This window comes from Haliaeetus leucocephalus, unplaced genomic scaffold (assembly GCF_000737465.1).
Source record: "Haliaeetus leucocephalus isolate CR32 unplaced genomic scaffold, Haliaeetus_leucocephalus-4.0 Scaffold273, whole genome shotgun sequence".
NCBI lineage: Eukaryota > Metazoa > Chordata > Aves > Accipitriformes > Accipitridae > Haliaeetus > Haliaeetus leucocephalus.
The window spans coordinates 10549544-10562911 of record NW_010972709.1 but is presented as its reverse complement, the minus strand read 5'-3'; the positions used below and the strand labels follow the sequence as shown (position 1 = coordinate 10562911).

The 13368-nt window shown below is 38.1% G+C and overlaps 1 protein-coding gene across 2 annotated transcripts in view; it reads left to right on the top strand.

The window, feature by feature from the left end:
• Window positions 1–13368, top strand: part of NCOA3 (nuclear receptor coactivator 3) — an 86971-nt gene that overhangs the window by 9226 nt on the left and 64377 nt on the right. For both annotated transcript variants that reach the window (XM_010569678.1, XM_010569677.1), the window contains exon 2: window positions 12540–12581. The gene's annotated coding sequence lies outside the window, so the exon portion shown is untranslated. The remainder of the gene's footprint in view (window positions 1–12539; window positions 12582–13368) is intronic.

The window sequence follows — 13368 nt, the reverse complement described above, 5'->3', positions numbered from 1 at the left end:
GTGGGTTTTCTGTTGAAGCCCCTAATCTTTTGGTGGGTGATGCATGTTTGTAGCTCATAAACAAGACTTGTAGAGGTGAGGTGTAGACCCGGTGCTAGCAAACTTGTCAGACTTGTATTGGCTGTGTTAGAGATCATAAGAAGGTAGTAGGGATGACAAGTGGAATCCATTGAGATGTAAAATGAGTGGAGATTTGAGGAAATTCAAGGAGAGCCATCACTTGATAGGGACAGAATAGCTTGCATTGTCATCCACTGTATTTTCTGTATGTACAGCTACAAGGTAGCTTTATCCTGAACTGTTCCTTCTTGTCTTACCCATCTGTCTGTAGCTGGACCTCAAATGACCTCTATCAAGAGATTAATATGTAGTATGATATTTCAGGTTGGCAAAGCAATGCTTTTGGTATATTAGCAAAGTGCTTTCCTTCCCCCTCCATCTTAGCACTGCTTTATATTGAAACTTTTGCTTATTGTAAAGATTCCATCTAGGCAGAAGTGTAAGGTGGTTTGAGCTGTACATTTGAGAAAGCTTTTAAAAAATCTTTTAAAGCAGTGGAAATTTCCAGGCTTCACAGAAAAAAAATAAAATTTGAAGTTCTGGTCTAATAACTGCTTTGCAAGAAGAGAGAAATATGAAAAGGAACCGCAGACATTCTGGATGTCAGCCTGTGAAATTTTCCACTATTTCCTTTAATAACATGCAGGCATGCTTATATTGCTGGAGTTTCAGTTAGAAGTCTCTTTCTGACTGAAACTTCAAGCTACTTGGTGAGCAAATGCTCCCTTGAAAATTAATTGTCAAGAAAAAAAGTTCTCACTTGTAAGAACGTGCATAAACCACTCCCATGCTGGGTATCAGCTATTTATTGTATTAATCTTGCCTTCAATTTCTTGTTTTACAGTTTGTGTTAACTGTTACTATTACTAGATGATCACTGCCAGGTGACAGTCCGACTTTTCTTGCTTCCAGTAGTAATTCTAGACTAACATTTCCAATAAGGACTGTATGTTGCTAAACTGGAAATCTTAATTTGTTGTATCTTTGATATACTAAAGGATGAAAGACATTAGGAAACATATGCCATTCTAATCATATTCTTTTGTAAAACAGTTAACTTTTAAATCTGTTTAATGGTTATTTATAAAATTATTGTAGCTTCAGATACATTGGTGAAAATCAGACTGAAGGGATCTACAGATTCAACCTCATTTGTCTACCTTGAAGCTCTTTTCAGTTTAAGTTCTTCTTGTTTACCAAAAGGCTCCCTGACCTTTCTCCAAGATCTAGAGGACTCTGTACTTTGAATGTGCCTTGTCTTTCTGTCACTACAGATATTTATTGTTGACTTATGCTCTTTTGGGTTAGGGCCTAAAGAATCCTTTATATAATGGGTTGAGGTTTTGTTTTGGGTTTTTTTTTTTTGCTTAAATGCTGAGGTGGGAGCTAAGGTGATATATTGTTCAAAAAGCAAGCAACATCACAACAAACTGACTTCTTTCCAGTATTAATTGAAAATATAAATACCCTTTAAATGCATTTCTGTGGAATGCTGTCTTTCCAAGGCAGTATGGTACACTTCCACAGCTCTCAAGCCAAGTCAGGGCTATTGTGCCTCCTTTTTTGTTACCTCTTCTCCCCTTGCTCTGGGACTGAGGCCCTTGCAAAGAGGTTTAACTCAAAATTGTCCATTCCCTCCCTCCTGCCAACAAAAAACCTGAAGCCCAAAACCAAACAAAACCAGCCAGACAACTTCTGGCTGTCAGTTTACCCCTAGTTGCACAAACACCCAGTACTAGTGTAAGGGAATGTGTGGGGTGGGACTAGAGCAGCCATAGTTGTATCAAAATATAAACTGAATGGAGTTCCTCTAAGACTCTGTTCCTGAAACAAATGTGTTATAGAAGACAGACTTAAGTGGTACCTGGGTGTAGGAGAAATTCAGTACCCCTTGTCTACCCTGGGTCTGTAACTAGAAGGAGTTGGTGGAGTTACTAATTATGTATCATTACTGGTAGTTCCTTACCTGTTGTATCTGCATTGGAAAAATAATTTCATTTAAATCAATAGGGATTGAGTAGATATATTGAGTGCTGTTCTGAAAACTGATGTTGAGAAACCTGCAAACATTTAATGTGTATTTGTTACTAGTTTAGTGCATATATGTATTGCTGAGCAGAATAACCTACTGAAAGGGGTAAGTACTGCAATAATTCTATTTTGGTGTAGAATTAATCTATCAAATGCATAACTTCTTTAGAGACTCAAGATCAACAACCCCACGCTATTGGGTCTAGGGTTGGAGAATTTTTAACAGGACTGTAGGATTAGAATGTATTAGGTTTTGTTATGAAAAATTTTTTTATTGTTCATTTCTCCTATGCTATTGTAATTAGTGGTCCTTCATAGGTAATAAGGGACTTCATGGTTTCTAGGCTGAGGTTAAGGACTAAGAACAGCGAAGATCTTTAATAGCTGGTGATATATATTTCTAAATGAACTTGCAGAATAGATTGACATACTTGGCAGCATTTATAGAATCAGTGCTTAATAATCTGCAGTGTCACTTAAGTTCTAGCTTTCATTTCCACAAAATCGAGGTTAAACTTTTTTTTGTCTGAAGATTTTTTTTTTTATATGGAGACAAAAACAAAAGGGGAGGGAAGGACAGTACAGTACAAGTTCTGTGTACAGCTATGTCTTATACCAAGAGTGCCTTTGATGTCTAGGTCTAGATAGTTTCCAAAGTTAACCTGTACAGCTAGGCCAAAATATACAACTATGTGCAAAGCTGAAGACAAGTTAATATACTCTGATAGAAGTATGTTTACTGTAGGAAGCTATTGCTAAATAGAAACATACTCAGTGTTTATATGAACACTTGTTCAAAAGGAATCTGTCAATGCCTGTACACAGATTGATAGGACACAGGTCAATTTAGAATATAGACATCTCACCTGCAACTTCACAGAAATGATGCAAATGGGAAGAGTGGCACATAACAGTAATTGACAGGATCATCAATCTCAAATAATACTTTTTTGAGCCAAGGTGACAGTGTTTCCAGACCTCCAAAAGCAACACAGCTGAACCATTTTGATTGGTAATTGCACTATAACACACAGTCACCAAAATAATTGATGTGTTTTTGGATTTAGGGCCCTGTTAAATGTCTGCTTAGTATTGTCTGGGAACTTTTTTCCTGTTTTCTGTCTACCTTTAGGTTACAGTCAGCCAGGTTTCAGGGTGGGTACTTGACTGACTGAATTAATTATGGACCAGACTCTTCAGATTAGAGTGTCCAAAAGCCTGTTTTAAAGTGTATGACTTTACTTCTAACTGGAATTAACTCTTAGCTGATACACAGATTCCACTGGTATGGAGGTTTAACAAATGTTTTCCTTTAGGATAAGGTCAAACCCATGAAGTGAGCTGACTTTATCAGAGGCAGAGCAGTCCTAGCTCTTGTTTTTAATTAGAATACACAAATGTTTTACTTATAATAGAATCTTTTGAACATCAACAAACTATGAAACTTATATGATTGGCCTTTTCTGCTGGTTTGAGTTTAAGAAAAAGATGGGTCTTGAAAGTTTCATTTTAAAGTAAACTTTGATGTCTGACTGCTAGGTTGTTATAATTAACTGACTTAATCTGTTCAGTAATCCTTTCTCTTTAAACAGAAATGGTTCTGCTGAACATTTCTGTTAACTAGCACTCTTCAGTTCTAGATGTTTCATTTTTATTGACACTTCAGTAATGATTCACCTTTTTCTTCCGCTTTCAAAGCTTACAAGAACTAGTAGCATGCCATGTAGAGAAAATCCCTTTGGGGCAATGCTATTCCTTAGTGCCAAGTTGGTTTGAAGGTTTATTCATGGTGATGAGGTTGCATAGGTGAGACTGAGAATATTCTGGCATGCAAAAATAATCCATTGTGCTTGCATTTTGCATTAAGTTGGACACAGTAGGGCTTCATAAAGTTTATTTGTATTAGAGAGTCTGAGAAAAGACAACAAACTTTTAGTTATGTGCTATTGCAAGCTTTCTTCAGTAGACTCATTTTCTGGACCAAGGACTGTGCTCTGAATTAACACACTGAGTAGCTTTAATTTTCAGTAGTGCATTATTTTATGGTACTTTACCTCTTGCACTGTGCAGACTTGTATAGCCTTAGTCACTTGTATTCATGCAGAGTATCCAGTGTCTACCACGGCACAAGAGGTTTTTGAAATAATTCTAAAAAACCCCCCAAAACCTAGTAACTTCCTTAAATATTGAGACACTAATACAGGGTAGATGTACTTACTATGGATCTGTTGCACCAGATTGGTGGTGTCAGCTGAGGATGTACCACATTTGTGGTGGTGTTACTATGGCAACTGCCTTCCAAGAGCTGTCTCAAGGTCACTCATCAGTTGTAGCCTGGAGTGCTTGCTGCTTAAGCAAAATATCTACACCAAACAATTCAGGAAATGATCATTCTGCTTTGAGAAAGCAACAATAGGGATGCAAAGCAGTATTTTGGTTTGGGGTTGAGGGAAAGGAGGTTGTCTTTAATTAGTCTGTGTATTTGTCTATCAGATATTTGAAGACTCTCAGAAGCATTGAGGGGCAGATTTTAGTTGAAATGTAAATCATAAGTAATCTAGTATCAGTGACATGAAAATTGTCTTATTTAAAAGGAAAACAAAGCAAAATAGAACCTGTAGAAGCCGAAGAATTTGAATAGAAATTGGTGACCAAGCCTGAAGTTTATGGAGCAAAAATGACTGCCTACACTGGTGAAAATTTAGACAAGATGGTGAAAACCTATGCAGAGTTGAGAATTCAGAGCTTCTTGTACTTAAGGGCTTCTTTTATGAGACATCCAGATGCATTCTCGCATCTAAATCCTTGTGGATGTAGTTAGAGAATGTCATATACACTTAGCAGCATTTTCAGTCTAATGCACAGTGATTCAGAGATAAGGCTAGAAAAGGGGTTGTTCATGAAGTTGATCTTATGTCTGAGGTTACAAGAGATTTTATTATACTACATGCGTAAAATTGAATCCACTAGACTAGAACTTGAGTAGAATGACAAAGTGCTCTTTCCTTGGTTTGGATAGTTGCCTCACTAGTAAAAAGCTACTAAGTTTTATGTGGCTTTTTGTTTGGTTGGGTTTCCCTTTTGGATTTAAACTAACTTTTCCTCTTTCCTCTTGCATCATTTCATGGATTAAACCAGTAGTATGATAGCAACAGAAGCAACCATTAGATTCAGCAGTTGATACTATGGCTGACTATATCTCAAACCTCTTTCACAAAGTGGTAAGCTTTTGTTTTGAGAACTTAATGTATTCAAATGGCAATTTAGTCCCTCCTTTTGCTTTTTAGGCTGAACAAACTAAGTTCTTCTAGCTTGCTCTCAAAAACATGTATTACCTGGTCTCCCCCACAGACTTGTTTTTTTTAACTTGTGATTAGTTTGTAGGTTTGGGGAACATTATTTCCAAAGTGCATGATTTCGTAGAATCATAAAGTGGTTTGGTTTGGAAGGGATCTTAAAGATAATTTCATTCCAATGCCCCTGCCATTCCAACACCTTCCACTAAACCATGTTGCTCAAAGCCCCGTCCAACCTGGCCTTGAACACTTCCAGGGATGGGGCATCCACAACCTCACCAGGCAGCCTGTTGCAGTGCCTCACCACCCTCACAGTGAAGAACTTCTTCCTTACATCTAATCTAAATCTACCCTCTTTCATTTAAAGCCATTACCCCATGTCCTATCGCTACATGCCCTTGTAAAAAGTCTCTCTCTGCCTTTCTGGTAGGCCCCCTTTAGGTACTGGCAGGCTGCTATGAGGTCTCCCCAGAGCCTCGCCTTCTCTTCTCCAGGCAAAACAACCCCACTCTCTCAGCCTGTCTTCATAGGAGAGGTGCTCCAGTCCTCTGATCATCTTGGTGTGCCTCCTCTGGACTCGCTCCAAAAGGTCCATGTCCTTCCTATGTGGGGGCCCCAGACCTGAACACAGTACTGCAGGTGGGGTCTCACAAGAGCGGAGTAGAGGGGGACAATCACCTCCCTTGACCTGCTGGTCACTCTTGATGCAGCCCAGGATATGGTTGGCTTTCTGGACTGTGAGCGCACATTGCCAGTCATGTTGAGCTTCTTGTCAACCAGCACCCCCAAGTCTTTCTTTGCAGGGCCGCTCTCAATCCACTCATTACCCAGCCTGTATTTGTGCTTGGGATTGCCCCAACCCATGTGCAGGGCCTCATGCTTGGCCTTGTTGAACTTCATGAGGTTCACACGGGCCCACCTCTCAAGCCTGTCAAGGTCCCTCTGGGTGGTATCCCTTCCCTCCAGTGTGACGACCACCCCACACAGCTTGGTGTCGTTGACAAACTTGCTGAGGGTGCACTCAATCCCACTGTCCATGTTGCTGACAAAGATGTTAAACAGCGCTGGTCTCCATACCGACCCCTGAGGAATGCCACTTGTCACTGTGGTCTCCACTTGCACATCAACCCATTGACCTCAACTCTTTGAGTGCGACCATCCAGCCAATTCCATAGCCACCGAGTGGCTCATCCATCAAAGCTCTGTCTCCAATTTAGAGACAAGGGTGTTGTGTGGGACAGTGTCAAATGTGTTGTGCAAGTCCAGGTAGTTGATGTCCATTGCTTTTCCTTTATCTCCAACACTGTAACCCCATTGTAGAAGGCCACCAAATTTGTCATGCATGATTTGCCCTTAGTGAAGCTATGTTGGCTGTCACCAATCACCTGCTTAGTTTTCATGTGCCTTAGCATAGTTTCCAGGAGGATCTGCTCCATGATCTTGCTGAGCACAGAGGTGAGACTGACTGGCCTGTAGTCCCCTGGGTCTTCCTTTTTTCCCTTTTTAAAAATGGGAGTTATGTTTCCCCTTTTCCAGTCAGTAGGAACTTCCCCAGACTGCCACGATTTCTCAAATATGATGGCTAGTGGCTTAGCTACTTCATCTGCCAGTTCCCTCAGGAACCGCAGATGCAGCTCATCAGGTCCCATGGACTTGTGCACCTTCATATATCTCATACTAAGAAATACTTTACAGAGCTGTCCCCAGAATGATTTCTGTTAACATTTCTGGAGCTGTGGGCCAGGAGTCACTTCCTATAGCGTGATCTAGATTTGCTGCCATTCTCTAGAACTGGTTTTGGAGATGTCTATTTTTCAATAAACATAACCAAGACTTAAGTCTTGTCTTGGAGACCTTTAAGAGTTGGTATTGGTTGGAATTTTTATACAAGTAGGTTTGATAGTAGTTGTCCACAGAACCCAAGGAGCTCCATCCTTGGGAGTACTATTAGTACTACACAGAAATGATAGGTGAGCTGGTACTTCTATCTGTAGATTAACAGGATGAACATAAATTTAAGGAGGGAATGAAAACATAAGAGCTAAGGATGTCAGGTTAGTAATCCAGTCTCCTTCCACTCTCAGTAAAACAAGCTTAGACCGTAGTAAGAGTGTGGAAAAAAGTCATACATTTAAACTGTTGGTAAAAGGAGGTTAAGAAAAATCTCTGCCTTATTAAGGTTGGTCTTTAAGAAGCATTCGTGTTAAGTGTCTGTATCTTTTTCTCCAAAGCAAGCAGTCTGTTCAAATTTTAACACACACTATAGCATGAAAATACTAGTGTATCCATTGCTATAGTGTGAGGCTATAGCAAGAGAACTATTTTTACCTGGGCCACAGAACAGAGGTTTCCAGGGCATGATACACAAGTCATTTCCACATGATATGAAGTAGCGACATATACAGGCACTTCCTTGTTTACAAAATAAACAGCCTTACATAGGCAGCTAAGAAATTGCACATAGGGAAGTATTTACTGGGAGATGATTTGAGTCACAGTGCTGGTATCTGCATCACTAATTACTAGGGGCGTGCTTGCAGTCTGAGCTACAGGCTTATCACCTCAAAGCTGTCATTGCAGTCCTCTAGCTGTGCCACCACAGGATTGCTATTTTGTTGCACTGGTCTGTGAGCCTGTGCTGAGCTCCGTGGTTAAGTTTATCTAGATTGCAAACTGAATTCTTGCTGAATGCAATGTCTTGGCTACACTCACTGCTGGAAAAGGTAACTTCAAAGCTACCTAAAGCATATTCACGCAAATTTCATTAAAAGAAACCATTGTAGAGTGGATGTTATTATCTGCTTAGGAGAAAAGTCAGATTTGTATTTCACTTCATGTGCACTCAAGAGGGTTTTCTGAAAGTAAACAGGCTAGACTTGTTGGTCAGACTTACACCTGCGTTTTTGATGGTATTTTACAGTATATTATTCCTATTTAAGAACTCCCCAAGAGTTCATGGGAGAAACAGTCTGATCTTCCACAGCTGTTACAGATTTCTTGAGGATGTAGCTAGTTGATATCTTTTAACAAAAGCAGGTGAGCTAAGATCCTAGACAGTGGCAATGTTTTATTCTAAGTATATATACTGGCTGTAGCCAAAATAGACTCAAGTTTAGCTACATTAATTGCTTCAGCCACTTTGAAAGTTTTTTCTTTGCAGTTAGCAAGTCTGTTTCAACTTTCTAATGTAATATTTTGAACAAAAGGTTGGATACTTTCCTATAGTGATACTGACTCCCTTGAAAGTTTCTTCTATTACGAAGCCTTGCTATTTAGTAATTCCAATCCAGTCTAGACTTGTTTTTTCTGGAATAATAAAAAACTTGCAAATCTTCCAGGCTTTTCTTCCTCCCCGAATAAAGTTAGTAAGGCACTTCACCACAGATTGATTCATTTAGAAAAGATTTTAATGTACTGTTATTGTTAAAAACAACAAAAACCCACCCTGCCAACAAAAAAACCTGTGCATGAAATGGAATGTTTCTCTTCTAGAGTTACACTGGCTCCATAGTATCAACAGTGGAAAAAAATAAGTAACTAACAGCCCTGGAGAGACTTTACATCAGTTGAAACAAGGATACAGCTAGGGCTATTGGTTAGTCTAAAACAAAAACAGAACCCCACCCACAAAAACACCACAAAAGAATACAGCTGAAAAGTGGCTTGTTCTAACTTGCCTGGTATATTAAAGTAGCATTTTTAGCATATTCATGTGAAATTAAAGGCCTCGCCTCTAAACTGGGGATTTCAGAAACTGTTCTGACTCTCTGTATACTTGCATAGGAAGTCCTCATGCATTTCAGTATTACTTTCAAGAACCTCAGGGGGCATGGGGCACAATTAAGCAATTGCGTAAGTTCTTAATACAAGATTGGCCACCATCAGTTAGTTTATAGCTGAAATTATGTAGCTGGAGAAATTTACATTAAGATTTGTTACATAAAACAATATTGTAAACATGTTTTGCAGAACGGATGAAGCCGCTTTAATATTAAAACTTTATTAACTCTCATGAGAGGTTACACCAAGTAGATTCAGTCAAAATGGCTAGTTTTCCAGAAAAATTGTACCACTGGCACTTTTTCTGAAGGAAGTCTGGAACAGGCCTAAGGTGTAAAGCTCTTTACCTGCATTTCTAATCAACTTAAATTTCTTCATTGGCAGCTATCTTAGCAGTTCTTTCCTCATTCTAAGTGCAAGAAGTCTGCTAGAATGTGGCATTATCTTGAATCTGCTTCACTCCATGCACTCAGTGCTTGCAGTCCTAGATTGTATCTCTGTTTGTCAAAAAGCTAGAGAAACAGAAGGACAAAGCACAGATCAAGAGTCAGATAAAACACAGAATACTGAAGTGCTTTAATAATTTTAGATAAGCAGAAAATACAGCTTTTAGAATTAAGATGTTTTGGTTGTTTTCTGTTTGGGATAATTTGTTTATCTTGGTTTTGCTGCCATATATCCAGGCGTGACTAAACTGTCTCCAGGCAAAAGTTTACCACAACACTTTCCTATTGCTCTAGCTACAAAGATATTACTGTCATCTTGGAAATGTTAAGTTCTGTATTAGTTACAGTTTATCACGACAGACTAGAAGTTACTGATGTCAGAACTGGCAGAAGTTAGTCTCTCCTCTCAGAGAAAGTAAGTTATTACTTACATGCAGTAAAATAATATGGAGATGGCCACTAATTTACTGTTTTGCTAGTAGTCATCTGAAAGATTTTAATATCTGCCATATGCATACAAATGTGTCATGGTCTCTGCTAGTGCTAACACTAACTCTAGGAAAAACAGGTAGTTCCTATGCCCCAGACTTCCTGAAAGATTTCTGGCCTCTAAACAAGGCTAACTATCATGTGATATGGGTGCTCACATATATGGAAGTGCTCAAAACCAGTTTGTTATCTCTTGAAGACAAGCAGATGCTCATGCCTTTTCCCTATTTGTTAGCATCCTTGAAATGCAGAAGTATTGGGCTTGTTTTCAAAGGCATTGTCTTTCTTTCCATTCACTATTGTGTAAACTCTTTGCTTTTTTTCTTAGTAAGTCAATCATGAGATTGTCAGGGTTGGTTTGATCTTGTGAAATGCTTTAAGAAGTATCTTCAGCAGGTCTTACAGCAGTGTCCTAAATTTTACTATTAAAAAACTATGCTAAAGGAATTGTTCCATTAATGTCAAACTATGTGGATGTGAAGACTACATTTCTCTGTGAGTTAAAGGAAAGGGGGAGTCCAGAATTTTTATTTTAATTTTAGAATGAAACTTATGTATTATGAAAAAATAATAGCAAGCAATTAATTACTACTTTCTAAAGCAGTCTGTAAGCCTTGATTTGGTATACTGTGACAATGGGAGATTACATTAGTTGGCTAGGTCTAATTAACTTTAACTGAATTATTTTGGGGGCTAAAAATTTATTATTTAAATTCATTTCTATATCAAACTAACTTCCTAGCTGCTCCTAATCCTTTCTCAAATATTAAGTTACTGCTAATGAGAAGGGACTTGACTAAAGTTAAAAATAGAGCATGTTGAACTTGACATGAACCTTAATATCTTTTCCAGCTTTTACAAGGATTGTATTATGAATTGTGTATTGTTTAGTTGGTTTCTCACTGATTAAAAGTATTGAAATAAACTGTGTATTGTGAAATAAAGCTGCTGTCATTGCTTTGTTTACATTTTGGATATCTTATCTAAATGTTACTTTACAAATTTGATGCAAAGTTCAAGCTTGGAGATAGGATTTTGAAGTCTTACTAAGACTTGTTTTTGTTTGGGGGGTGTGTGTGTGTGGTGTTTGTTTTTTTGTTTTTCCTAAAGGCAAAATATATTGCTGAAGACATAAGACAACTGAAATGTGTTTATTGTCAAAGCCTAAATCGAACTTGTTTTGTTTACTTGGGCTTTGGATAAAGCAAGTACAGCAGATCAGATATTCCGCTATATGGAGTTTGTTACTACAGCCTTACAGAAGTTTCCAGTATTCTTTGAGCTTGGTTTTACATAGAACTTTCTTCTGCTTATTGTAAATTCATTTATTGACCTAACTGCTAAGTTTGCTAATTACTTTATAGATATAAGATTGATCTTGACTAAAACAATTCTGCAAAGCTTATTACATGAAGATTTGGTAAACTTTTAAAGAAAACATCTCTCTCCAATACTTCTTGTTCTGGGAGTAGGTCCTAATAGTGGCTTGCCTACCTCTGATCTTTTATTCTTGTACTCTAAGAATGTAGATTTTAACTACAGGTAATAATTACAGTCACTGTCAGAGTGGTCATTGAAGAAGAAACGATGGTGATTTAAGGGAACTTTCTCTTCTGGGTGAGTGGCTGTATGTATGCCTAGCACTTGATTTGGGAGACTTGTCCTTATTCCAAGTGATGCTTTTGTCTTTATGCCTAGTGATGTACTTAAGGGAGAAGCAGGCGTGCTATAACCAATAGATTTTTGCCCAATTTTCTCCTGCTCAGTAGGAAAAAACAACTCCGAACTAATTATTCTGTCAAAATGACAGACCAGTGCTAAGCAGTGTTCAAAAGGCTGAGTGTTGTGAGTTATCAGTGAAGAAAAAGAATACAAAATTGAAAATAACATATTATCATTCACTCGTGTTATGCCTTCCTCTTGAGTATAAGTAATTGTGGTCTATGCTGTATCAAAAGTGTACAATGGACTTTATCTTTCTCTTTTTTTTTTTTTTAAGAGATCAAAGCTAAAATTTTTTTATGAGAAACAGCATTTGCCAGGACTTCTACTTCTCTGCTTTTCTTTTTTTTTTGGCTTGAGAGTACAAGGCGGATCTATACAAAATAACCACAAGTGTCATGGAAAATCAACAGGAAGAAAGTGTTTTCCTCTTCAGTCATTTCATTATTTATTCTCCTCCTCCTTATTATCAGATGGCAGAGTTAAAAATAAAAACCTGATACTTTCACACAGTGTAGAGCTTAACTACAGAACTGATCACCACAGACTATTTTAGCTGTATTAATTTTCATGGGTTCAAAAAGAAATTTATATAGAAGAGAAATCCAGCTGCTGGGAAACTCAGTCTTTTTGAACCAGGAAATTCCAGAGCTGTAGATTGTGAAGTTCGGGAGTGTGCTGAAACACATTCATATGCCTACCTTTTTCTTTCTAGGCATTTCTACTGGCTTCTGTTGGAGAGAGAACACAGTGCTAGGTAAGTCTTCTGTTTGACTTAATTGTCCAGGACTACTTTGACTTATGAGAACTGATCCAAAGAAAATATTGATATTTACAGGGTTAGGAAAAGGGAGAAAATAATTTCAATTCACTTAAATAAAGGTATTTTCTTATGTTCTGTATTAATATTGTGTATAGTTTGCTCTCCTCCACCTCCCTTAAACTTGAGGAAATGTGTGGTATGACCAGGCCTCAGCATGTATGGTAGTATCTAATTCTAATAGGCTTTTGGGGGATACTTGGGCCATTAAAGGATGTTGCTCTTAAAAGTTGTGGGATGGAGTGGTAGCATGCATCTGTGTATATATCTGCCTTTAGGTTTTAATTCTTTTTATCACTGATACTAGAGTTTTCTTCTTTCTGAAGTAACCAATGATGTGAATACTTTGCTCAGAACAGTTCTTTTGAAACAATGGTGATGAAACAGGATTTCTTAGCTAAAGCTGCTTTGGGCCCAGAGTGGATATGATGCTAATCACTGCTGGGTTTTGTTTGGTTGGGTTTTTTCATCATAACTTCAGTACTCAAATACATAGCCTTCAATACTCAAATAGATTAATGTGTCAAGCTCTATACCTGTTGCTTGAGAGTAGTAAAACTGATAACTTGTCTGGACATACCATTCAGTGGGATTTTGGTCTCAAGAAAGGAAGTACCTCCTTCAGAGTAACCTTTTGTGATAAGACCAACCTCTTTGCTCTGCAGTTTAGCAGGTGCCCTGAAATAAAATTCAAGTGAGTTGGCTTGGTTAAAATAAGGTAAGG